Genomic DNA, 25,167 nt, shown 5'->3' on the forward strand with positions numbered 1-25,167 from the left:
CTTGATTCTGTAAAAGCTTAAGCTTTTGGCGTGGGGTGGGGGTTCGCTCTTGGTTGACAACATCGAGACTTTGGCTAATTTTAACAAGATCGTCAATATCATAGTTAGGGCAAGTGTTGTGTAGACTGCAGGACGATACCCTGTTGTAAATGATAAAACACAGGTTTTAAGTGATTAAGGTGAATGCGGTGTGTCATTGCTTTTAACAATATTTAAGTTCTGTTTCTGTGTTTCAGTTTCATGTGGGATGATTTCATTTTAGATGTTGGCCTTTTTGATAAAAACTCCCCGCGCTAGGACCAGGTGCAGACAAACCAATACGATAATATAAGGTTCGAACCCACGATCAGCGGATCCTGGTACGGTTAAGGGACAGGAACAGCTACTAAAACCACCTTATCAACGTCCTCGGTGAAGAGTGAAGCATCCTACCTAGCGCATCAACCTAGCGCATTGTTTTCACTGAGGAGGTCGTTTCTGGAAGATGAAGACGTGGTGATTCAGCTGCAACTCGTGAAATGTGTTCAACTCCGAACCGAGTACAGTACCTTTCAGACATAAGATGTAGAATACCTGTTGCTGTCTCAGCTCTGGGTTCCATATCAACAATGTTGGAGCTATGGCGATTCACTCAGCAAGCAGTTTGATAACACAGCAGTAATCTCCCACTTATCTGGTTTATTTGTGAGGTAGGTGTATTCTGAATAACCTGCGTCAAATCCCGGGTTTAACTAAACGTTACAGCTTGAAAGTAGCGATGCAATCTGTTGTGGAGTGTTTTTCTTTGGCCAAAAAACCTGAAGGAATTCACACTTCAGATACAGAATGAGATATGATATACAGGATAATTGATACGCGTAAGCCTATAGCCTGGTACAAATGGAGATATAAACGTTGGATTGAAAAACAAACGAACCAATGCACGGTGGATTTGGGGAGTTCACCAGAGTAAAAATGTCAGTTATCTGAAAGACGCTGTATACATTTTTCATCAATCTTAATGACTTAAACAGCTTCAAGTCAGACCTATTATTTTATATCCCTTGGGTTATATAAGACCACTGATGTGTGTGGCATTGGCGCAGACCCGGTCAGCTGGACAGGTCAGCTTCCAGACAGCTGAAGAGCAAGTCGTTTACATTTATGGCCGACGGGGTAACTGGAGGTTCGAGGACCAAATCCTACAAACTCTCACGAGTCATGTTGCCACCAAGGGACTCTCCGTGACCAATGTTGCTTTCCTTCAGCTGTTTTGTGACCGTGGCTCAATGCATGAGGTCACACACCAGCTCTATCAAGGTCGGATTAAGGTGGTTGTTTTTGTGTACAGACGACTACCGGACTACAACAACTATCAGAAAGCGACTACAGAGGTTGATATGTTGGAGGACTTACCTACAGGAGTTGCCCCTCAACTGTAGGGTCTCACATTGTACCCATCCTTCCTCCCGTCACACGCCGCCGAGCGAGCGATCAATCAGCCGACAATAGACTTGTCCTACAAACGGAGGATGCTCCCCTCATTAACCATTTATCCCCACATACCAACGACCGTGGGGAGGGAGCAATTGGACGCGTTATACATCACAGGGCTATAAGTGGAGGATTTCACATCGGACATTTGGGCAATTTCGGTCATATATTACACCCATGAGAATTACACTTTTGACATTGTTTCCCGGTGTAATTTGCGAGTTGAATTGATTGTTTTGAACACATTGCCCTTTTTATCAGTGGGGGACCATGCGATAGAAATAGAAGAATTTTATAGGAACGCGCAGGTATCTGAAGAAATCATGTCGGTTCTACTTTTCATCAAACTAATGCGATGCAATTTTGTAGAAAGTCATACAGTAATAACGCTTTTGACATTCATATTGTTTTTATTGAAAATAATAGAAAAATTATTTTCAATTAATGCAAAATGCTTCTTGACGTGCATTGTAATAGTCTTGTTAGACTTGAAGAACTCTCTAAGGCAATACATTATTATTTTATAGCACAATTTTTTGATTCTATAAATAGTAAGAACACACTGTCCTTGTAAACGACTGGCGCTCTGTCCGCTTATCTAAGGCATTATTAAGGTAGAATAGATCCATAGAGTTGTCATTCAGTACAGCCTTGGAGCAAGGCTTTATTCTTGTAGATACTTTGTAAGTTGAAATCTAAATGACCTTTTTGACGGTGCATTAGCCCAGTGGTTCAGGTGTTTCATCTACGTTGATGGTCCGGGTTTGATTCATTACATGACTAAAATGTGTGCAGCCACTATCGGTGTCTACTGTTCTGATACAAAGTACCGTGTGTGGTTCCATGTGATCATATTACATTGACACCATTTATGACTGTATGTGTGACACCATTTATGACTGTATGTGTGAGTAATTGTCTTGTCAATAAAGGAATCCAAGGCAATTCGCAATTATCTCGACATACTGACACACATACTGGTTATAAGGATACAAGCTGCACCGCGGTCTAGTGGATAGAGTGTCTGCCCAGAGAGTAAAGGGTCGAGGTTCGACCCCCTCGCCAAAATATGCATCACAAGATGGTACTTATTGTTAACCTGCATTTCGGAATTAAAACAAGGATGGTCGGCTCGGAGCCCACTGTAGTATATCTTAGTAGCCCAGTGATGTAGTCTATCTTAGTTGGCTCGGAGCCCAGTGTAAACTGATGCAGTCTATCTCAGTGTGCTCGGAACACACTGTAAACTGATGCAGTCTATCTCAGTATGCTCGGAGCCCATTGTGCATGGTTAACTGATGCAGTCTATCTCAGTGGGCTCGGCGCTCAGTGTGCATAATAAACTGATGCAGTCTATCTCAGTGGGCTCGGCGCTCAGTGTGCATAGTAAACTGATGCAGTCTATCTCAGTGGGCTCGGCGCTCAGTGTGCATAGTAAACTGATGCAGTCTATCTCAGTGGGCTCGGCGCTCAGTGTGCATAGTAAACTGATGCAGTCTATCTCAGTATGCTTGGAGCCGTGTGTAAACTGATGCAGTCTATCTCAGTGGGCTCGGCGCTCAGTGTAAACTGATGCAGTCTATCTCAATGGGCTCGGCGATCAGTGTGCATAGTAAACTGATGCAGTCTATCTCAGTATGCTCGGAGCCCATTGTGCATGGTTAACTGATGCAGTCTATCTCAGTGGGCTCGGCGCTCAGTGTGCATAGTAAACTGATGCAGTCTATCTCAGTGGGCTCGGCGCTCAGTGTGCATAGTAAACTGATGCAGTCTATCTCAGTGGGCTCGGCGCTCAGTGTGCATAGTAAACTAATGCAGTCTATCTCAGTGGGCTCGGCGATCAGTGTGCATAGTAAACTGATGCAGTCTATCTCAGTGGGCTCGGCGCTCAGTGTGCATAGTAAACTGATGCAGTCTATCTCAGTGGGCTCGGCGCTCAGTGTGCATAGTAAACTGATGCAGTCTATCCCAGTGGGCTCGGCGATCAGTGTGCATAGTAAACTGATGCAGTCTATCTCAGTGGGCTCGGCGCTCAGTGTGCATAGTAAACTGATGCAGTCTATCTCAGTGGGCTCGGCGCTCAGTGTGCATAGTAAACTGATGCAGTCTATCTCAGTCGGCTTGGAGCCCAGTGTAAACTGATGCAGTCTATCTCAGTATGCTCGGCGCTTAGTGTGCATAGTAAACTGATGCAGTCTATCTCAGTGGGCTCGGCGCTCAGTGTGCATAGTAAACTGTTGCAGTCTATCTCAGTGGGCTAGAATTACAGAAGAAGCCACATTAATCTCTCTGGCACACACACACACACACACACACACACACATGCACACGTTGCCATGGAAATGAAATAATCTTGAATGTGACGTTAGACTCTTTCCAACAGAATGCCCATTTCAAAAGACTATATTCGATGGTAAATAACAGGTAGGTAAATAACAGTGCAAGAATATTGGGTCCCGTTCAACAAAGCGATCTTGGCGCTTAGGTGATCGTAACACGCAAACTTTAACCCACTTTCCATAATCGTAGCGCTTAATCATATAAAATTGCTTAATGGAACAGATCCCATCAGTAAGTCGTTTTATCCGTACTTTACGTTAACACGACGCAGTCAGTCTATTCTTGATATCTGTTCGGTAAACTTTTATGATAAAACAAAAATAATATTTAATCATGGCGTCATGAAGCATCTAGATGACAAGAGCATCTACTTCTTGGGGGGTTGCCGAGAAGTGGTACATGAAAATTCTTACGAGCACAAAAAAAGGCAAGGGAATCCAAGGTTCCGAAGATTAAATTCTTCTTGCACGACCCCAGTGTCGCACAATATCAGTCAGACGAACGAATGAAAATAAACTTGATACGTAGAATCAATATCTGAAATATGGGTGGTGTATATTGTGACTGCATATTGAGGTAGACCAAGCATTCATTGGGAATGTGGGAATGTTGAATGTAAATACAAGAGACCTGGTCTGAATGTTGAATGTACATACAAAATAGACCTGTTGTGGATGTTGAATATACATACAAAAGAGACATGTTGTGAATGTTGAATATACATACAAAAGAGACCTGTTGTGAATGTTGAATGTACATACAAGAGACCCGTTGTGAATGTTGAATGTACATACAAAATAGACCTGTTGTGGATGTTGAATATACATACAAAAGAGACATGTTGTGAATGTTGAATATACATACAAAAGAGACCTGTTGTGAATGTTGAATGTACATACAAAAGAGACCTGTTGTGAATGTTGAATGTACATACAAGAGACCCATTGTGAATGTTGAATGTACATACAAAAGAGACCTGTTGTGAATGTTGAATGTACATACAAACGAGACCTGATATTTACTGGGTATGAGTGAATGTTGAATGTGAGTAAGCTTAGTTTTACGACACTTTTAGCAATATTTCAGCAATATCACGGCGGGGGACACTACAAATGGACTTCACACATTGTACCCATGTGGGGAATCGAACCCGGGTCTTCGGTGTGACTAGCGACTAGGCTGCCCCACCTCCCCTAATGTTGAATGTACATACATACGAGACCTGGTATTCACTGGGTATGAGTGAATGTTGAGAGTACAACTATAATAAACATTCGGACCATTTTGGCTGGGCTAATTATAAGACCGACAGTCGGTTGTCGGGGAATTAGCACATTAAGAAAAGCATTTGTATCCCTCTTACGACAAGCTGAAGACCAATTCTAACCCGGATCTCCACAGGTTTACAACACATAATGCACAAGGGATATAATTTAAGAACAAAATATGTGAAGTGCACATGTCTTACCTTAAATAATCAAGAGAAGCCTCTGTTAGCGGCCATTCAGTATTAAGCGTAACTCATCTGTGAGGTGCCCCGAATATAAGCCGTTACCTATACTATCGATGCTCTTAGAGGTCTTGGTGCTATCGCTTGTTCACTTATCCCTTAATTAAACAATGCATAGTGAGTTGATGTTATCGTGCTGGCAAGCTCAATGTAGAGATTATCTCGAAGTTTTTTATAAAGAATGATATTACATAAAATAATTAATTAGTTTTGTCGGAGAGCACGTTATCAATAAATAGGGTTATGTCCCAATTGACACACAGTCGATTGACAGACACTGAGCTAGAAGGTTAATTAGGGTAACACCTACTGGTATAATGGAACAGTCCACTGTCAAGTGAGTAGAAAATAAATCCCATAACGTTTCAAAATACAAGGAACCGAAAGATGCATATCTTGGAAGACCAATGACTATCCGTGCTGCTTCAAGTTGGAGTTTTTCTAATCTATTGGCTTGTTCAATCAAACATCCACCCATCCCTCGCATGCGTACACAACATGCGGCCCATCAATACAGTGTATATTTTCGCTAATGTTGTTCTACTTAGTAGGAACAATCAATTTAGATGTATTGTTTACAATGTTTTCAATATGATGCCAACCCCCGTTAGACGAAATGGTTATGAAAATCAACTGGTTTTATATTGCAGTAATAAAAATTCAAATTAATGTCTTTTCGGCCATTTTTTTCAGATGAGATGAGGTGAAATTGGGTTTAACGTCGTGTTTGAGAATATTTCGCTCATATGACGACGTGCATGCGTGTGTATGTGTATGGGCGGCTGCTTGTACTAACCCAGACTGAAGCTGGTTTTATAGTGCTAGCCCACTGAGATACCATGCCGCAGTGAAGCATGAATACCCCACTCAGACACATTATACTGACTCCGAGCCGACCAGTCCTTGTTGTACCCATTAATGCCGAGCGCCAGGCAGGGACCAACAAGTACCATATTTTAACGTCTTTTGGTATGACGCGGTCGGGGATGGAACCCGCAACCTTCCGCTCTCCGGGCGGACGCTCTAACCACTACACGGTGGAGGCGGTGCCATTTTTCAAAGTAAATAATATAGCTTCAGTTTTTTCTTGTGTTTTTATTTGGACTATTCCATTATAATGTGTAGGTAACAGGTAGTAGCTAATCTGTTCATTGAACCGTAAATTTTAAATATTGTTGTTTTAAGGCGTCTGCGAACTGCCTGTTTGCGTTATGTGAGGATAACATGAGTATAGTTTGTTTCTCTCTCGGGACCAAACATTCCCGTTAACACTTAACACATAACGCCAACAACTAACACACAATGCTAGGGGTATATAAACACCGACTGTGATAGATTCATATTTTGCTTTAGATAAGTCATATTTTCTCCTATTATTTTGTTGATAATTTTGACTTTACAACATATTAGGGGTTTGAACACCCCCCACCCCTTTGAAAATGACTAAAGGCCACTTTGAAGTTAATGTTCTGCAATGGCGGAGCCAAGATGGGGTGGAACACCCTGAACACCCCCCACACCCCCACCCTGAAAATTTCTGGATCAACCTATATTGTTAGATAGATATTACTTAATAAGGGACCGTTCATAATTTATGGCTTGGGGGTGATGGTGATTTTAGGGGTTGGGGGTGGGTGGGGTGGGTGGTGTGGGGTGGGGCACCAATTTTGTACATAAAATTATGTTTAAAACTATGCTTAGAATAATGGGAAGGGGGGGGGGGGTAATTGATTTTGTACATGCTTCTCCATAAAAATCATCATCACCCCCTAGCCAAAAATTATGAACGGTCCCTAATTTAAAGATAAAAAATATCAACAAAATTATAGGTGAACATTTGACGTATTTTGGTACCATGTTACATACAACCACGGTCAGTCAGCTAGTCGCCGTGAACATGTTGATGATAACGGGGCTCGTCCTTGAGTTTAGTCTGTATGTTTACACTACTTACATACACACCGTGTTATATTCTGCTTATTATTCCGATATTTTGTGGAACATTATACTGGAAACTCCCTAACGCAGTGGTTTTTTCTTGGTAAACAAATAATCCGATTGCCGCCATAAGTTTATCTGCTTTCATTACACGTTATCTACATGGTGGTGCAGAGTACATAACGTTTAATGATTATTAAAGGTGTGGGTAAAAGAAAATGTGCTTAACATAAATTGAACTTTACCCCAAAACGTTATCAAAAAGTTACTGGGATGAAAATAATTCCTGTAAAATTGCTGTAAACGTAAGATCTAAAACTAAACGGTGATACCCGTATCATATCTCACCGGATAACTATTTCAGTTTGAAATAACTTTTTTCTCAGTTATTTCACACCGGAAGAAATGTACTGGAGTTTGTAATAGGTAACTGATTTGTCACCGTGTCAGGCATTAGACACCTGACGTGATGTTACGGGAGTAACGCCAACAGCAGGGTTAGACTGTACTCACTCTCTCGGTCACGTCACCCCACTGGGTAGTTAAAGTAATACAAGATGAATGTCGCCTTTCACTTGGTCTATTTTATGTCGATATGAGAAACTGATTCATTAATAATGATTTCTAGGATCCTCACCTGTATTAATGTAACTGACGGTGTCTAAAAATACTGTCACAATTAAAGAATTGTCAATCTTATTTTCCATTGTGTAAATCTTAGAAAGCACGTACTTCCTTCACGATTTGTATTAATTTAACGGCTACCGTAGAGTTTTATGTACATTTGTCTGTACAAATATACATTCAGTTACTGCGTATACACGTACTCTGGGCCCACGACCTTCTCAGTGCTAAGAAATAATGATTGATTGAATTCTGAATGGGATTTAATTCTGTCGTGACCCCATGAACGCTCTGTGCAAGGGGATCGTGAAATCGCTTTCATTATGTTTTCACACATTCCTTTGTCCATGTCGGTAATAGTTGTCCATAGCTTCAGTACAATGAGTGGGAACAATACGTGTTATGTATAATGCATTACTGGCATATTCGTGTCAATTATTCAGTGAATATCATGAATGTCGAGAAACAAGGCCATCACATCCGATGTGTAGCACACGTGGGTCAAGATGGCGGCCGCGACCAGGTGGACGGAAATGACCCTGGCTTCCGTGTAGCATTGTTGAGAATTTCAACAGGCGGTCTCAGTTCATCAAGGTCCGTGTAGGACCACTTGACCTAACAGACTAAGTCAGTTAATATCACAACCACACGTCGTTAATTACCGGACAAAACAGCACCATTGGAGAAACTTTCTGGTAGCGGCTGCCATCGAGTAGAATTGTCGCCTTCAAGAAGGGTTGAGAGCGGATACAAGGCACGGCAAACTAGGTGTATAACATCTCAAGGGGTTTAAGGCACACTCTGTTTATCCGTGTAGTAACATATTAGCAATAGCTCAGCCACAGGGAAACAGTTTCACTCCTCTGTTCGTTAATCCTAAGTCCTTGTTACATCGTCGCTAGAAAGCTGAAATGTTTTCATTCTTTTGAAGTTCTGATAAGCGTCATATGTAACTGAAAAGGAACATCTAGATATCGACTTTGTCTGTTACAAAGACATTAAGAGAAGCTACTTTATCAAAGAGACGAGTGCAGTTTAATACTGTAGAACTCAGAGACGCCGAATGACACGCCAGGTCCGATCGCTTGACCAGGATCCAGATCCACAAAGTGTTCGTGTCGTTAAGACATTCGCAAGTCTATGATAAACTATTGAGTTACGACAGGTCGTAACGTTACGGACTCTTTGTGGATCTGGACCCAGATAATGATGACTAGTCTTGTATAGCCGTAATAATTTTCTGTCTTTGGTTTAAGGACACATTGACTAGAAATGCCAGCAGTATGGAACAGTATACAAAGATCGTCCGAAAAGTGGAAGAGTACGGACTACCGGACTAACCACTTCTCTCTGAACACGAAGCCGAATTAGTGACATCAATTAATCTCGTCACGAACAGCGGACAGGCACTAAATGTCAGCATTGTGGGTCTTACCTCAACTAACCCAGCTACAACTGTGTCATCCCATATTTCCCACTTTCTGATTTCGGCTCTCCATACTGGTGGAAAGCTTTAATGGGTCCGAATTTAATTATTTCTTGGTCGTAATGATTTAGCTGGAATACTGCTGATAAATAGATGTATATTTCATTTTCATAAAAATGAGTCTCAATATTATAAATTACGATTAGTTATTGTCTCGACCACAGGAAGATCAGCAGTAGGTGAGCTATCGGCTTTTCCATTGGAAGATCATCAGTAAAGTGAACTATTAGCTCGACCACAGGAACAATGGTTTTACTACGGTTTACTGTTGGCGCGATCACTTGAAGATGATCAATACGATGACTCTTCCTTGATTCCGACTGTTCAGCTCTCATATGATCTTCAGGCATCAATCCTATGTTTATACCGGATTGTGTTGATACAACATGTATCATGCTTGATGCATGTGAGTAACAAAACCAACGCTGACAACAACAACGACGTGCGCAGTCTTTACCGTTAACAGTACATGTATCGACATAGATGATGTGTACAGTCTTTACCGTTAACAGTACATGTGTCGACATAGATGATGTGTACAATATTTACCGTTAACAGTACATGTATCGACATAGATGATGTGTACAGTCTTTACCGTTAACAGTACATGTGTCGACATAGATGATGTGTACAATATTTACCGTTAACAGTACATGTATCGACATAGATGATGTGTACAATATTTACCGTTAACAGTAGATGTGTCGACATAGATGATGTGTACAATATTTACCGTTAACAGTACATGTATCGACATAGATGATGTGTACAATATTTACCGTTAACAGTAGATGTGTCGACATAGATGATGTGTACAGTCTTTACCGTTAACAGTACATGTATCGACATAGATGATGTGTACCCTAAGCTGTGCATATATTTACATAATTGAACTTATTGTACCTTCCGTCTTAAGTTTCTACCACTACATGTGCTTAGCGGGGGTATTAGTGCCAAGCAATTTTTGCTCTTTTCTTGTTATTTACGCTTCCGGTTCACGAAATTTAACAATTTATAATAACTGCCTTTTCGTACTCTATATTTAGTACTGGATAAACCTTTTACTTTTCATCGCAATCCTAATTAATGAAAGCAGAGAGATGAACGCAATAAACAGCACAACCATCTCGCTTTTCATTTAGAGACTTCGGGATCGATTCGATCCTATGGCATCCCAGGGTTAATTTGATATGTTTATCATTTAGATATGAAAAAAGCATTTTGAGTATAAACTGACGTATGACAATATAGGATTAGTGTTCACTCGACCCTTGAAGATCCGGTTAGAATTGATCTTCAGCAACCCATGCTTGTCGTGAGAGGCCACTAACGGGATCGGGTGGTCAGGCTCGCTGATTTGGTCAACAGATGTCATCATATTTCTATTGCAAAGATTGATGCTCATGATGCTGATCACTGGATTGTCTGGCCCAGACTCGAGTATTTACAGACTGCCGCGCGTTGTAATATTGCTGAGTGCGGCTTTGAACAAAAAAAAATGTAACACGTTTTGACATTCAGTTTGCTCTTAAATACTCATCTAGTGTTGCATCTATTATAATAAACTACACGAGTGCGATTTCATGTCGGCACAAACTTTCACACGTGTGATATGAGCTAGTCTGGCTTTCTCTACATGAAACGGCAGCATGTACTTTGTTTCTACATGCTCCTTGAGAGCATGTACACTACTCCTCCCCCACGCACCTATGTTCTGACTACCCCATCAAGGGCAGCAGGGAAAGACGAGCATATTGTATATTCATTACGTGACTGTGAAGGCCTAGGGGACCTACTCCGCGTTCCTATGGTATCAGTTTCTGCTAAATACCTGCATTCCGACAACAGCAACGTTTCTGCAGCTTGAACAACCCTGGCATGGCCAGGTGGGCACATGATACAGTCTAGAGCAAAGGCAAGTGACACTATGGTGGGCCGCGGGAGCTGAGTGGGTAATTTGGTAATTTCAAGCATGACCAGGTGGGCACAGGATAGTGTCTAGAGCAAAGACAAGTGACACTATGGTGGGCCGCGGGAGCTGAGTGGGTAATTTGGTAATTTCAAGCATGACCAGGTGGGCACAGGATACAGTCCAGAGCAAATGCCAGTGACACTGTCACGAATAACGAAGAGTTCTGTGGGTGATTCCAAGCACGGACAGTTGTGCACAGGATACAGTCTAGAGCAATCTATAGTGACACTGTCGTACATAGCGTAGTGTTTTTCTGTTGGAAATCCCCGTCCCACCGCGTGGGGGTGTGTGGACAATTCCAAACACAGCCTGGTGCGTACATGATGCAGTCTCGAGCAAAGTGACACTATCAGGAGTTCGTTGTCACAGTTCACAGGTCGTTTACCATGCTTTTCGTCGGATTTTCATTACTTGTGAATAAACTGATCCATCGATACCATCGTATCTGAATATATAGTTTTGATAAAAACAGCTGACTCCATTTAAATTGAGAAGGAGCTCCGGTTAGCTGGGAGATTGTGGCTGCACCTACATCTAGACTTGCTTCATATAGAGTTTTAGCATTGCAGAAAAGGCTCGGTGGAAGGGAAAACACGTTCAGAACTGTTAGTCGGTCATACAGACCCTAAAGAAACATATCCAAGAAAGCCCTTGCAAGTCTAGATTATGTGGCAAGTCTAGATTATGTGGCAAGTCTAGATTATGTGGCAAGTCTAAACTTCCACAGTTTCAGGAAATGAAGAAAGTCTCTGGGCTCCTCTTTATTATATTGTATGATTATTATTTAGGAACTGTTTTTTTCTGTAAATTATGTTCATTTCAGAAAGTAGATGCTAGTCTAGGAACTGTGAGACAGACTACATTGTGAATAGCCTTGCTCCAAGCTGTACTGAATGCTAAACCCATGGATGTATAGCATCCGTTAAAGAGGCACGTCTAGATAGTCTAAGCCTGTTAGAGGTACAATGTGTTCTTCTTATTTATAATTTCTTCTATAAATTACCATTCAAATTATTGATTATTACCTTATTATTAAAACGCGAGTTTTGGGGAATCAGCTAGTTTTGGGGAATCAGCGAGTTTTGGGGAATCAGCGAGTTTTCAGGAATCAGCGAGTTTTGGGGAATCAGCGAGTTTTGGGGAATCAGCTCGCTTGGCAAGAGGTCTGACCATACCAACCCACACACAACACAACCCCTGAGTAAATAAACAAGGGGTTTATTACACAGCAGTCACTGAACGATTTGGTATAATCAGGTAATAACAGTATGGTTTACAATTAATTATTAGAACATGTTCACAATGCAATCAGATATCAAAATACATGGAGATTCGTTACACACGACACATACTAGATTCATCAGGACACATATTCCAATGTACACAACAATGGTTCAATACTCTACACATCATCCCAGTAGGCGTTCATACAATCTACATTCTGTAACGGTCCCAAACAGCATAGTGTTCACAACGTAATACAATAGTTAAAATATCCGACACACTCTACATTCTATAATAGTCACATAACAGTGTAGTGCCAATCAGTATTAAATAAACAATCCTAAACTGTAATACAGAAGATATGAGACACATACTAAGGGATGCCTCGTTCCACATAGACCTGAAGGTACTGCCAAGGGTGGTAACATATAGTTAAGGTATTTACAATAGGTTAAAGTTAACATAGAATAACAATAGTTTGTCAAAGTAGAAGGAAGTAAAGTTTCTTACCTGAGTGAATTTACTAGACAGCCACCCCCTGATTTGTGACTGTCATCCTAATATATATCTATTCTAGCTATCGCAGATAATCGCGTTTACAGAAAAAACTTACGATAACGTTGTTATTGTGAACATGAGATTATGTCATTTAGTTGGACCGAAGCATCGATGGCCAGTCGCGAGTATGCCACGAAGGTATATGTGGCACGCACATGATTTGACCAACGTGGAATACAAACAGCCTTTAAGACAGATAAACGTAACGCACCTTGGTTCTGTTAGCTTTAGAGATACTGGTCCCGGATTAAGTCCAATGCTCGTTATCAATGTGAGCCTTGGCAGGTTTAAGTTTGAGGAATGTGTTCAGGCAGTCTGTAATATTCCCAGTATTCAAAAACACATATCGGTATAAAATATTGGTAAACCTTTGTCCAATTTTTCCGTGTTAATAGTATCCCCCTGTTCTTTTAATATTTCGTCCCGAAATTTCAATAAACAAAAATGACATCATACAGTGCGTTACGAGTGATGAGTAAATTGCGGTACGGAAACAACCGGTACCGCGGATCCATGATGGCTGACCCTTGGCAGGTTTAAGATTGAGGAACGTGTTCAGGCAGTCTGTAATATTCCCAGTATTCAATAACACATATCGGTATAAAATATTGGTAAACCTTTGTCCAATTTTTCCGTGTTAATATTATATATCGACTCTATATATCGTGTACTGTACCACCAACACCAGTTTGTACTGCTATACGTCAGGGTGATGCGTACTGTTATACGCCAGGGTGATGCGTACTGCTATACGTCAGGGTGATGCGTACTGCTATACGTACGTCAGGGTGATGCGTACTGCTATACGCCAGGGTGATGCGTACTGCTATACGTCAGGGTGATGCGTACTGCTATACGTCAAGGTGATGCGTACTGCTATACGTCAGGGTGATTCGTACTGCTATACGTCAGGGTGATGCGTACTGCTATACGTCAGGGTGATGCGTACTGCTATACGCCAGGGTGATGCGTACTGCTATACGCCAGGGTGATGCGTACTGCTATACGTCAGGGTGATGCGTACTGCTATACGTCAGGGTGATTCGTACTGCTATACGCCAGGGTGATGCGTACTGCTATACGCCAGGGTGATGCGTACTGCTATACGTCAGGGTGATGCGTACTGCTATACGTCAGGGTGATGCGTACTGCTATACGTCAGGGTGATGCGTACTGCTATACGCCAGGGTGATGCGTACTGCTATACGTCAGGGTGATGCGTACTGCTAAACGCCAGGGTGATGCGTACTGCTATACGCCAGGGTGATGCGTACTGCTATACGTCAGGGTGATGCGTACTGCTATACGCCAGGGTGATGCGTACTGCTATACGTCAGGGTGATGCGTACTGCTATACGTCAGTGTGGTGCCCGTCATAGAGGTGTGTAGGCCAACATGCAGCCATATCTGCTTGCGCTAAATGATGTCTACAGCTGCACTTTGAATGATCCACCCAGAGACCGCTAAATGGCACATTCCAGCTATAAACAGCCCTAGAGTAATTGAGTCATCCCTCAGAGAGACGGAAAACAATAACAACGGCGGCCGTTTCTAGCGCCCAGATCAAACAGTGTACACCAGTGGTATTGAACGCTTCTGTATATAGTACAGGGATCGCGGCTCGATACTACAGTACAAGATACACACAGATATTCAGGCTGAAGTCTGAATATTGTTGATATACGTCAGCCCCCATGGCAAGAGAGCACAAGCGTTACGAGGGAAGGGTCTGCAGAAGCACAAAGGAAACGCGTATTTGAAACCGAGTCTGACAGAGAGCGAGTTTGTATGACGACATGGTGTTTTGACTTTCAGCATTTCAGCTCCACATACAATCTCTCTATCTCTGTCTCTCTCTCTCACACACACACACACACACACACACACACACACACACTCTCTCTCTCTCTCTCTCACACACACACGAGATAAGTTTCTGTATCTGTTTATGGGACGATGTGAGGCGATCGTACGTTTAGAGTACTATTGAGCTGCAATAACATTCGTTCTCAATCTAGCAATCGCGTTGTTTATAACAAAGAAAACCTGTAACAAAAAATCATTAGAGATAAGCATCCCTACCTCACAAATGCTTCAGAAGTTACAGCTCACATCACTGTATTTTCAAAGCAGCGAGCGAGTTGTGTCACTGTCATTGATAGAATCGTCCCAGCGTATGCATAACTAGCACTGCTCTGACCTCTATCGACAGCCGCGGTGGAAAATCATTACAAAAGCAAGCAGCACGTGTATTTCACACTCTCTATTATATTTATATGAATCAGTCTCGGTCGAGCGTTCCGGAAAATTGTAAAATCGATGTACTTTCTAAAGGCACTAGGAAATGGAGCGAAGGGAATTGAACCAACTCAAGTTTAAGATTTTCTTTATGTTTTGCAACAGTCGGTTTGTTTGTTTGTACAAGAGTGACACAGGTTATTAAAGAGTGAGTGGGTGCGATTTTATGTTTACTTGTCCCGTATTGACGATTGCCCGCAGGGAGGGTAACATTTGTTAGTTTGTTGTTTAACGCCGCGCTCAGCAATATTCCAGCTATATGATGGTGGTCTGTAAATAATCGAGTCTGAACCAGACAATCCAGTGATTGACATCATGAACACATCATTGGGACACGATGACATGTGACAACCAAGTCAACGAGCCTGACCACCTGATCCCGTTAGTCGCATGTTACAAGCATGGGCTGCTAAGTGGCTATTATAACCCGGATCTGCACGCCGCCCTAACCACCCTATCCCGTAAGTCGCCTCGTACGACAAGCATGGGCTGCTGAAGACTAATTCTAGCCCAGTATCTTCAGAGGCAGGGGCACTAATGAGCTAATTTGTTCCCCGATGGTGCATCGATTGAGGGTATTCTTCCCGACGAGCCGTGACAACAACTTGACACCCAATAATCACCCTGCCTTATTTGAAGATGCATGTTCATCACGCTTTCGCCCTGACTCTAACCATTACCTTCTGAGTTCGTCTGCCATACAGACCCTGAAACAAATATATAATAAAGCCCATGTAAGGCTAGAATATGTGGCAAGTCTAAGGGCCTGTTCGATTATTGCAAAACTGGTTTGGGTTTCTGAAACTGGTTTCTCTTGTTATAAACGAGTGTCCAGTTTCGGATACATCGTTTCAAAGTGAAACCAGTTTCTAGTTTTATAAACGAGTGGATGGTTTCACCATCCGGTTTCAAAATGAATACAAAAAAATGTCTCAGCTACTATATATGTGGAAGGAATTGGATGACAGCATTGCCGAAGGTAATATTTTTTGTCATTTTATCAGGGATTGAACAAATAATAAGAGATGAGATGCTTTTGGAGGTAAATATTTGCGTATATGTAATTATACTGTAACAAGTAATTATATGTATACAAGTAACATAAAATAGTCATGTTCAATAGACTGGGGTTTTAAATAATGATTTTTATCATTGTTTTGGTTACAGAAACTGCTGCTCTATTTTGCCACCAAGATCAGCTGAACTTCGTTTCCGCCTTGTTTGTTGTGAGGGAACGCGAAACCGAAACTGCGAAACCTGCCTCGGAGATGGTTTCGAAGTTTCAGAACCCAGTTTTAGGTTTCGACATAATCGAGTGCATGGTTTTCCAGAAACCAAAACCGGTTTAGCATAATCGAATAGGCCCTTTAATTATAACAGTTTCAGTCTCTGGGCACTTTTTAATTTTTTTATGAATAAAAGTTAGGAACTGTTCTTTTCTGTAAAATGTGTTCATTTAAGAGACTAGATGTAAGTCAACCTCATAGTATATGATTTAGGTAAATGCTTGAAGCCCGAGCGTCATGTGACCTTCAGATTGTTTTGTTTATTGTTTAACGCTGCACACGGCAGCAAGTGCGGCCTCTAATCATTCATGATTAATATCATGAACATCTGGACCAGACTGAAACGCGTTATAACATTATACCTAAACTATCAAAATATATGGTTATAAATAATAACACTACAAACGAACTGATCACAAAATGAGTTATTTAAAGCTGGGCAAGCTGTTGCCGTATGTAATGGTGTTGCACATTCTTCCGTTCCAATAGCTGTCTGAAGCATCGTGAAAGTCGATCTATGACGACAAGCTATGGTAGCGAATATGTTCACGATATTTACAACAGAAACGATATTTCAACGGTTAATCGAGGTTACAACCCTGTATCTATTATTCCAGAAACAACAAACAACGTTGTGTCAAACTTTGAGTCGGGTTGTCTCGGACCTTTTGTAATATTTCATCATAACAGTTTTCGGTTGTGTCGAGTGAGTGAATCTGGTTTTACGCCGCTCTTAGCAATATTCCTGCAATATCACGGCGGGGGACACCAGAAATGGGCTACATACATTGGAACCATGTCTGGAATTGAACCCGGGTCTTCGGTGTGACGATCGAACGCTTTAACCCCTAGGCTTCCCCGCCGCCCCGGTTGTGTCGAACTTCGGATAAGCCGAAATAATACGATCCCATCGAGGGTATTAACTGGCGTGTATAATACACCTGACACGAAGCATTGTGACACGTCAACATTGAAGTTTAAAGGTAAATTCACCCAGGTGCACGGGAAGCTTCTGGCATATAGAGAGTTAATGTTCAAATACACCTGTGTGAAGGTATGTATTAGTTGAACAAACACTGGTCTAATTACCAATAATTGTACCTGGTATTTTAGATATGCCGTACTAGAGAAGGAAATGAGCCTTACACTGTGTTTGGTTTGCGTTAAATTGTCATCACAGCAGGTGTGTGGCTTATAACTGATGTGAACTCTGCCTCGGAATACCTACCAAATATTGACCTCGATAATATACACAGGCAATTACAGGCAATAGTTCAAACAGAGGGCGAACCATTCCAAGAATGATGCTGTGTTGTTGTTTAGTTATTGTAAGAAGATATGGTCATACCCCACTTTGCCGGACAGCTGATGTGAGGATCACGGATTAAGAGTAACGGTCCGATAGTTTGCTGGCTATAGTGTGTTTTCAGTGGGTAGTTGTCACCCATAGTCTCTTTTGGGGGACATGGGCGTTTGGCAGAGTTCGAACTCAATAATTACAAGGCACTAATTTGTTTTGGGTGAACTCGATTTCTAGTAACTAATTTGAGTGAACTCGAATTATATCAGCTAAATTGAGTGAAACTTATTCAAATGATTATTTCTGCCATTGTGCCTGTATATAAAGAATGTAGACATGGTTCCCTCATTGAAAAATTCAGTTCATTCCAAATTCTAGGGGATCTTGTCTCAGACCTAGTTGGTGTCCCTGTGTTGGAATAATTATTATTTATGTATATTTATGAACAAAAATCTTTATGTATATTTATGGAAAAATATTTATGCATATTTATTTATATGTCTTCAGTTACCATTTTCTCATTTTCTGAAAATGTACGAAATGTGTATTTATTAATTTTATCATGAAGAGAAAATACACAAATAATGTTGAATTGCTGAAATGAAAACATCGAGATGAAGTTATAGTGTGTACATATAACCGAAAAAGACTATAAGTTAATCCCCTATTGTTTAAGGATTATCGCGCATCAGTGAATTTTTATCTAGAACAAAATTGTCCGGCAAAACGGGAACCCCCCCGAAGATATTTCTTCGTGGGGGCGGTGGGGTAGCCTAGGGTTAAAGCGATCGCTCATCACAACGAAGACCCGGATTCGATTCCCAACATGGGTACAATGTGTGAAGCCCATTTCTGGTGTCCCCTGCCGTAATATTGCTGGGATATTGTTAATAGCGGCACAACTTGTTTGTGGGAGTTATGACATGCAGTGACGGTGCTTTTCTCGTTTGATAGTGAGATGGAATAGCTTTAAACATCAGATGCTTGATGGGCATTTAGAAGTTGGGAGGTAACACAACAACGTATGGTATGGATTTACAACTTCTTTAATATTTCAACACGACGTTTCTGGGCTACTTCTTGCCACTTCATCAGGTGAATCAAGATGAAGGGGCAAGAAGTAGCCCAGAAACGTCGTGTTGTAATATTAAAGAAGTTCTAAATCCATACCATACGTTGTTGAGCTTTAAACATCGTAATCACGTTTGTTGCAATATGCATGTGTGGCGCGTCTGATATGGGTGTTTGTATTAGTTTAAAGCCGGTTTACTGTGCTAGCCCATCGACCAACAGCCAGTCTCTAAATACACAATTCTGTCAGAAACACAACAATTTACTATGAAAAGGGTAGCCAGTGATAACGATTTTGCAGGGAAAATCAAGACTTGCTCCATATAGGGCTTCTGCGTGAAGCAAGTCTAGATCCTTTTAAACGGAGTTTCCAGTTGCCATTACATATTTCAGAGACTCGTAAGTCGAAAATACTACTCACTCCATTAGCTTTACTAACAGACCGTTACAGTCACTGCTATAACCAAAACAACTACTTCGATGACTGCCGTTTCTATGCTTTGAAGTGAGATCTGAGACCCGTAAAGACCTGGGTTAGAATTGGTCTTCAGCAACCCATGCGACTAACGGGATCGGGTGGTCAGGCTCGCCAACTTGGTTGACACGTGTCATCGTATCCCAATTGCGTAGATCGATGCTCATGCTGTTGTCTGGTCCAGACTCCGTTATTTACGGACCGCTGCCATGTAAACAAAGTTGCCGCAGGGTTAAACAACAAACAAAAATGTGACACAGTTTTCTTGTCCTGAGGCCATTTAAATTCACACAACTGAAGCAGCATGATAACATTAAATCTTGACAATTCTATCCCCAAAGACACCCACGCCCTCCCTGGAACCTTATCAAAGCACCACAGCCCAAAATACACGCCATGTACGACATGTAACAAGTGTATATATGTCAGCATCAGAGTATTTGGTTCGGGAATTGGTGGCCACTAATATAACTGTATCTCCCCGACACCCTACCCCCGCGGGGGCAGAGTCTGATAAAACAACAAAACATCATCGGCGTTATCTGTAGAGGCTGTGAAAACTGATGCCCCATCCGCATCAATTTATCATGTTTATTGTAAAAACAGGCGTGGAAGGACTTGGCCGACTATAGCCTGTCTCACAGTCCTAGACTAACAGTTAGTCTCTGAAATGAACATATTTTACAGAAAATAAGCTCATAGTGAAAAAGATAAAATATAATGAAAAAGATCCCTTAGACTTTCTTCATTTTAGACTTGCCACATTTTCTAGACTTGTGTGGGCTTTCTTGGGTATATTTGTGTCAGGGTCTGTATGACAGACTATCACAGTCCCTGAACCACAATAATCCCCCTCCCGCACAACCCTTTCTGTAATGCAAGAGCTCTGAATGAAGAAAGTCTAGATTTTCCCGGGTTCTGAATCGCCCAGTTCACTGGGGTTCATTTGCAATTAATGTGACATTATTTGTTTGCATCAGAATTTTTATACTAAGTCTTAATCTCGTCGATCTAACACCGACTTCTGTGAGTGAGTGAGTGAGTGAGAGTCGAAGGTCGATCACGACTTCCGGCGGCGTTTCGTGAAATACGTTAAGGTATGGTACTTATTGATACGCTGCCTTGTGGTCGGCTTGGAGACAGTATTCTGTGTCTACACGAGGTAAAGTAGAACGGTATCTCAGTGGGCTAGCAATACTTCGGATATTCTCAAAATGGTGAAATCGTGATAATATCTTCGGGAGAGGAATGTCCACCTTAACGACACATGACCGACATGAGAGTTCAGAGGGGTCAGATGGGTTAAAGGTTATGCTGGTCAGGGGACCGAGTAAAACTACATATAAATAGATGTTACCACTACGTCCAATGTGACATATTGGAAGTGGTGGCGTGTCGATGTCCGTGTCAGTGGGAAGTAGCTTTTATGGGCAATTTAAAGATATTCATGGTTCAGCTCTTGCATTCCACGTGTGTGTGTTCGTGCGTGTGCGTGAGAGAGAGAGAGAGAGAGAGAGAGAGAGAGAGAGAGAGAGAGAGAGAGAGAGAGAGAGAGAGAGAGAGAGAGAAAGAGACACAGAGAGAGACAGAGACAAAGAGACAGTGGGAAGTAGCTTTTATGGGCAATTTAAATATATTCATGGTTCAGCTCTTGCATTCCACGTGTGTGTGTTCGTGCGTGTGCGTGAGAGAGAGAGAGAGAGAGAGAGAGAGAGAGAGAGAGAGAGAGAGAGAGAGAGAGAGAGAGAGAGACAGAGAGAGAGAGAGAGAGAGAATGTGTGTGTGTGTGTGTGTGTGTGAGAGAGAGAGAGGTCTTCTTTATTGCAAATTTAGTGTTTAATGTTGCAACTGTTTATTTGTGGACGTGTGTTGAAGAGTATGGGTGGAAGGCAGGGTGAAGTATCCTACTGGTTAACGATAAATACAGGTTGCTGTGGAGCTATTTTACTCCGTACTGCGCTCTGGCTCGCGTTCTGAATTTTACGATTGCTTCTTAAAACAATGCATCAGCAGCTCGAAATGTATCTTTACGATTGCGCATGCGTCACTGTATAATGAGTAAGAGACAACAGACGCATCTGGACCAGCTTTGTCTTACAAGTGTAAACATATCTGACTCAATATCAAATATCGACCACTAAGATTAATCGTTTACAACTGTTTCAATATGGCCACCATTAGATAACATTTTAGGTTACCTTAGTAAGACGTAATGTATGGTGAAGATAATATGTGCCACTGTTACATGACAAACACTGCTGTTTCTATCTGACAGGGCCACGTTGAATCCAACCCGAGCTAGTTTTGAAATGTTACACGACATGTTTCGGAAGTGTGTACACGCAGAGCGGCGTGTTTGATGTATGAAATGAGATCCACATGCCCTTGCAACATCCGGGCCACACAAACAGTCGTGGCTCCATTACAGACAGGCCCCTTACAGCGGTACATCCATACAAATGATATATTCCCTTCACCCCGCTGTTATACTGTAAAAATCAGTACAAATCATGATTAACATACAATGGGATGCGCTCTATATATGTCTTATATAGACCCTCGGTTTTAAAATGTGCACGTCGGGCCAGGTGGTTGCGCATTCTGAATGGGAAACCAGACAAACGGAAAATCCCCTTCAAAGAAACCACTTGGCACGAGCAAAGTCGCGCGCAGGAAATTAACAAGGGGTTTAAGTACATAAGCTTGCCGTGTTTCCGAAGTGGCATCTATGTATACACGTAGTCTTAGGATGTTAAAACAGCAGACGATCTTGTTCCACTCAACACGAGCACGTCAGCAAGTTGAGTAACATGGAATCGAGTGGGTGGACTCACGGTTGAATACTTATATGAGATGGGCTCAGCAGAGATAAGATGCAGTACCTCGTCTGGAGGCATAAAATGGATCCAAGGGTCGTTGCGCTATCTCCTGCGTCAAGTTATAGACATATAGATATAGATGAGGCATAAGGTAAGGACTTTTACAGCCTTGCCAAGATTTAGTGAGGTCAAGTATCTTTAAGAAACCAAATTTCCGACTTTTTTTAATTGAGGATCTGTGTAAACAACTGGGGTAATTGTGTCCTTCCTTTTTGAAAAAATATTGAATTTACAGAAAACGCCTGTCTAAATATTCCAGCTGTGTCGCGATAACGGGCATCACGATTGTGCTTTCACATACTCTCGGAACTGAACCCAGTTCGTTAAGGGACAGGGCTCGTTTGCACAAAGCGTCCGCAGCGCTTAGGTGATCGTAACTCTCCTCCTTTAACATAGACTTAAGACCCGTAGCGCTACGATTACGCTGTTGAACCGATCCTGTCTTTTAGGGATCAGACAGACCTGAGTTTATAAAGGAACTGGAGGATCAGAAACAGACCTGGGTGTAGGAGCTGGAAGATAATACACAGACCTGTGTGTAGGAGCTGGAGGTTAATACTCAGACCTGGGTGAAGGAGCTGGAAGATAATACACAGACCTGGGTGTAGGAGCTGGAGGTTAATAAACAGACCTGGGTGAAGGAGCTGGAAGATAATACACAGACCTGGGTGTAGGAGCTGGAGGATAATACACAGACCTGGGTGTAGGAGCTGGAAGATAATACACAGACCTGGGTGTAGGAGCTGGAAGATAATACACAGACCTGGGTGTAGGAGCTGGAGGATAATAAACAGACCTGGGTGTAGGAGCTGGAGGTTAATAAACAGACCTGGGTAGGAGCTGGAAGAGACCTGTGTGTGGAGCTTAGGTTAATAAACAGACCTGGGTGTAGGAGCTGGAGGATAATAAACAGACCTGGGAGTAGGAGCTGGAGGATAATAAACAGACCTGTGTGTAGGAGCTGGAGGTTAAACAGACCTGCATGTAGGAGCTGGAGGTTAATAAACAGACCTGGGTGTAGGAGCTGGAGGATAATACACAGACCTGTGTGTAGGAGCTGGAGGTTAATAAACAGACCTGGGTGTAGGAGCTGGAAGATAATACACAGACCTGGGTGTAGGAGCTGGAAGATAATACACAGACCTGGGGGTGTAGGAGCTGGAGGTTAATAAACAGACCTGGGTGTAGGAGCTGGAGGTTAATAAACAGACCTGGGTGTAGGAGCTGGAGGATAATACACAGACCTGGGTGTAGGAGCTGGAAGATAATACACAGACCTGGGTGTAGGAGCTGGAGGATAATAAACAGACCTGTGTGTAGGAGCTGGAGGTTAATAAACAGACCTGGGTGTAGGAGCTGGAGGTTAATAAACAGACCTGGGTGTAGGAGCTGGAGGATAATAAAAACAGACCTGGGTGTAGGAGCTGGAGGCTAATAAAACAGACCTGGATGTAGGAGCTGGAGGATAATACACAGACCTGGGTGTAGGAGCTGGAGGATAATAAACAGACCTGGATGTAGGAGCTGGAGGATAATAAACAGACCTGGGTGTAGGAGCTGGAGCTGGAGGATAACAAACAGACCTGGGTGTAGGAGCTGGAGGATAATAAACAGACCTGGGTGTAGGAGCTGGAGGATAATAAACAGACCTGGGTGTAGGAGCTGGAGGATAATAAACAGACCTGGGTGTAGGAGCTGGAGGATAATAAACAGACCTGGGTGTAGGAGCTGGAGGTTAATAAACAGACCTGGGTGTAGGAGCTGGAGGATAATAAACAGACCTGTGTGTAGGAGCTGGAGGCTAATAAACAGACCTGGGTGTAGGAGCTGGAGGATAATAAACAGACCTGGGTGTAGGAGCTGGAGGCTAATAAACAGACCTGGGTGTAGGGAGCTTGAGGATAATACACAGACCTGGGTGTAGGAGCCGGATGGATCATAAACAGACCTGGGTGTAGGAGCTGGAGGATAATAAACAGACCTGGGTGTAGGAGCTGGAGGATCATAAACAGACCTGGGTGTAGGAGCTGGAGGATCATCAACAGACCTTGGTGTAGGAGCTGGTGGATCATAAACAACAGAGGAGCTGGATGGATCTTAACAGACCTGGGTGTAGGAGCTGGACCTAGGGTGTAGGAATAATAAACAGACCTGGGCTGTGTGTAGGTGCTGGAGGAATAATACACAGACCTGGGTGTGTAGGAGCTGGAGATTAAGAATGACCAACAGACCTGGTGTGTAGGAGCTGGAGGATAATAAACAGACCTGGGTGTAGGAGCTGGAAGATAATATACAGACCTGTGTGTAGGAGCTGGAGGTTAATAAACAGACCTGGGTGTAGGAGCTGGAGGATAATACACAGACCTGTGTGTAGGAGCTGGAGGATAATAAACAGACCTGGGTGTAGGAGCTGGAGGATAATAAACAGACCTGGGTGTAGGAGCTGGAGGATAATAAACAGACCTGGGTGTAGGAGCTGGAGGATAATAAACAGACCTGGGTGTAGGAGCTGGAGGATAATAAACAGACCTGGGTGTAGGAGCTGGAGGATAATAAACAGACCTGTGTGTAGGAGCTGGAGGATAATAAACAGACCTGGGTGTAGGAGCTGGAGGATAATAAACAGACCTGGGTGTAGGAGCTGGAGGATAATACACAGACCTGTGGTGTAGGAGCTGGAGGATAATAAACAGACCTGGGTGTAGGAGCTGGAGGATAATAAACAGACCTGGG

At 42.4% G+C, this 25,167-nt stretch overlaps 1 protein-coding gene across 5 annotated transcripts in view; it reads right to left on the reverse strand.

The window, feature by feature from the left end:
* The window catches only part of LOC124262226 (amiloride-sensitive amine oxidase [copper-containing]-like), a 54,829-nt gene that overhangs the window by 21,799 nt on the left and 7,863 nt on the right, over positions 1-25,167 (reverse strand). The window contains exons 1-2 of one of the 5 annotated variants that reach the window (XM_046696700.1): positions 13,078-13,117; positions 1,396-1,498 (exon numbers count right to left, since the gene is read on the reverse strand). The exons of 1 other annotated variant lie outside the window; for it this stretch is intronic. The gene's annotated coding sequence lies outside the window, so the exon portion shown is untranslated. Of the gene's footprint in view, positions 1-432; positions 451-1,395; positions 1,499-13,077; positions 13,120-15,207; positions 15,292-25,167 lie in introns of those variants that run through there. 3 more of the 5 variants (XM_046696701.1, XM_046696702.1, XM_046696703.1) reach the window with 3 other exon arrangements.

The sequence above is a fragment of the Haliotis rubra genome, unplaced genomic scaffold, assembly GCF_003918875.1.
Source record: "Haliotis rubra isolate DU_JTF1 unplaced genomic scaffold, ASM391887v1 Scf828, whole genome shotgun sequence".
In the NCBI taxonomy this organism is placed as follows: domain Eukaryota; kingdom Metazoa; phylum Mollusca; class Gastropoda; order Lepetellida; family Haliotidae; genus Haliotis; species Haliotis rubra.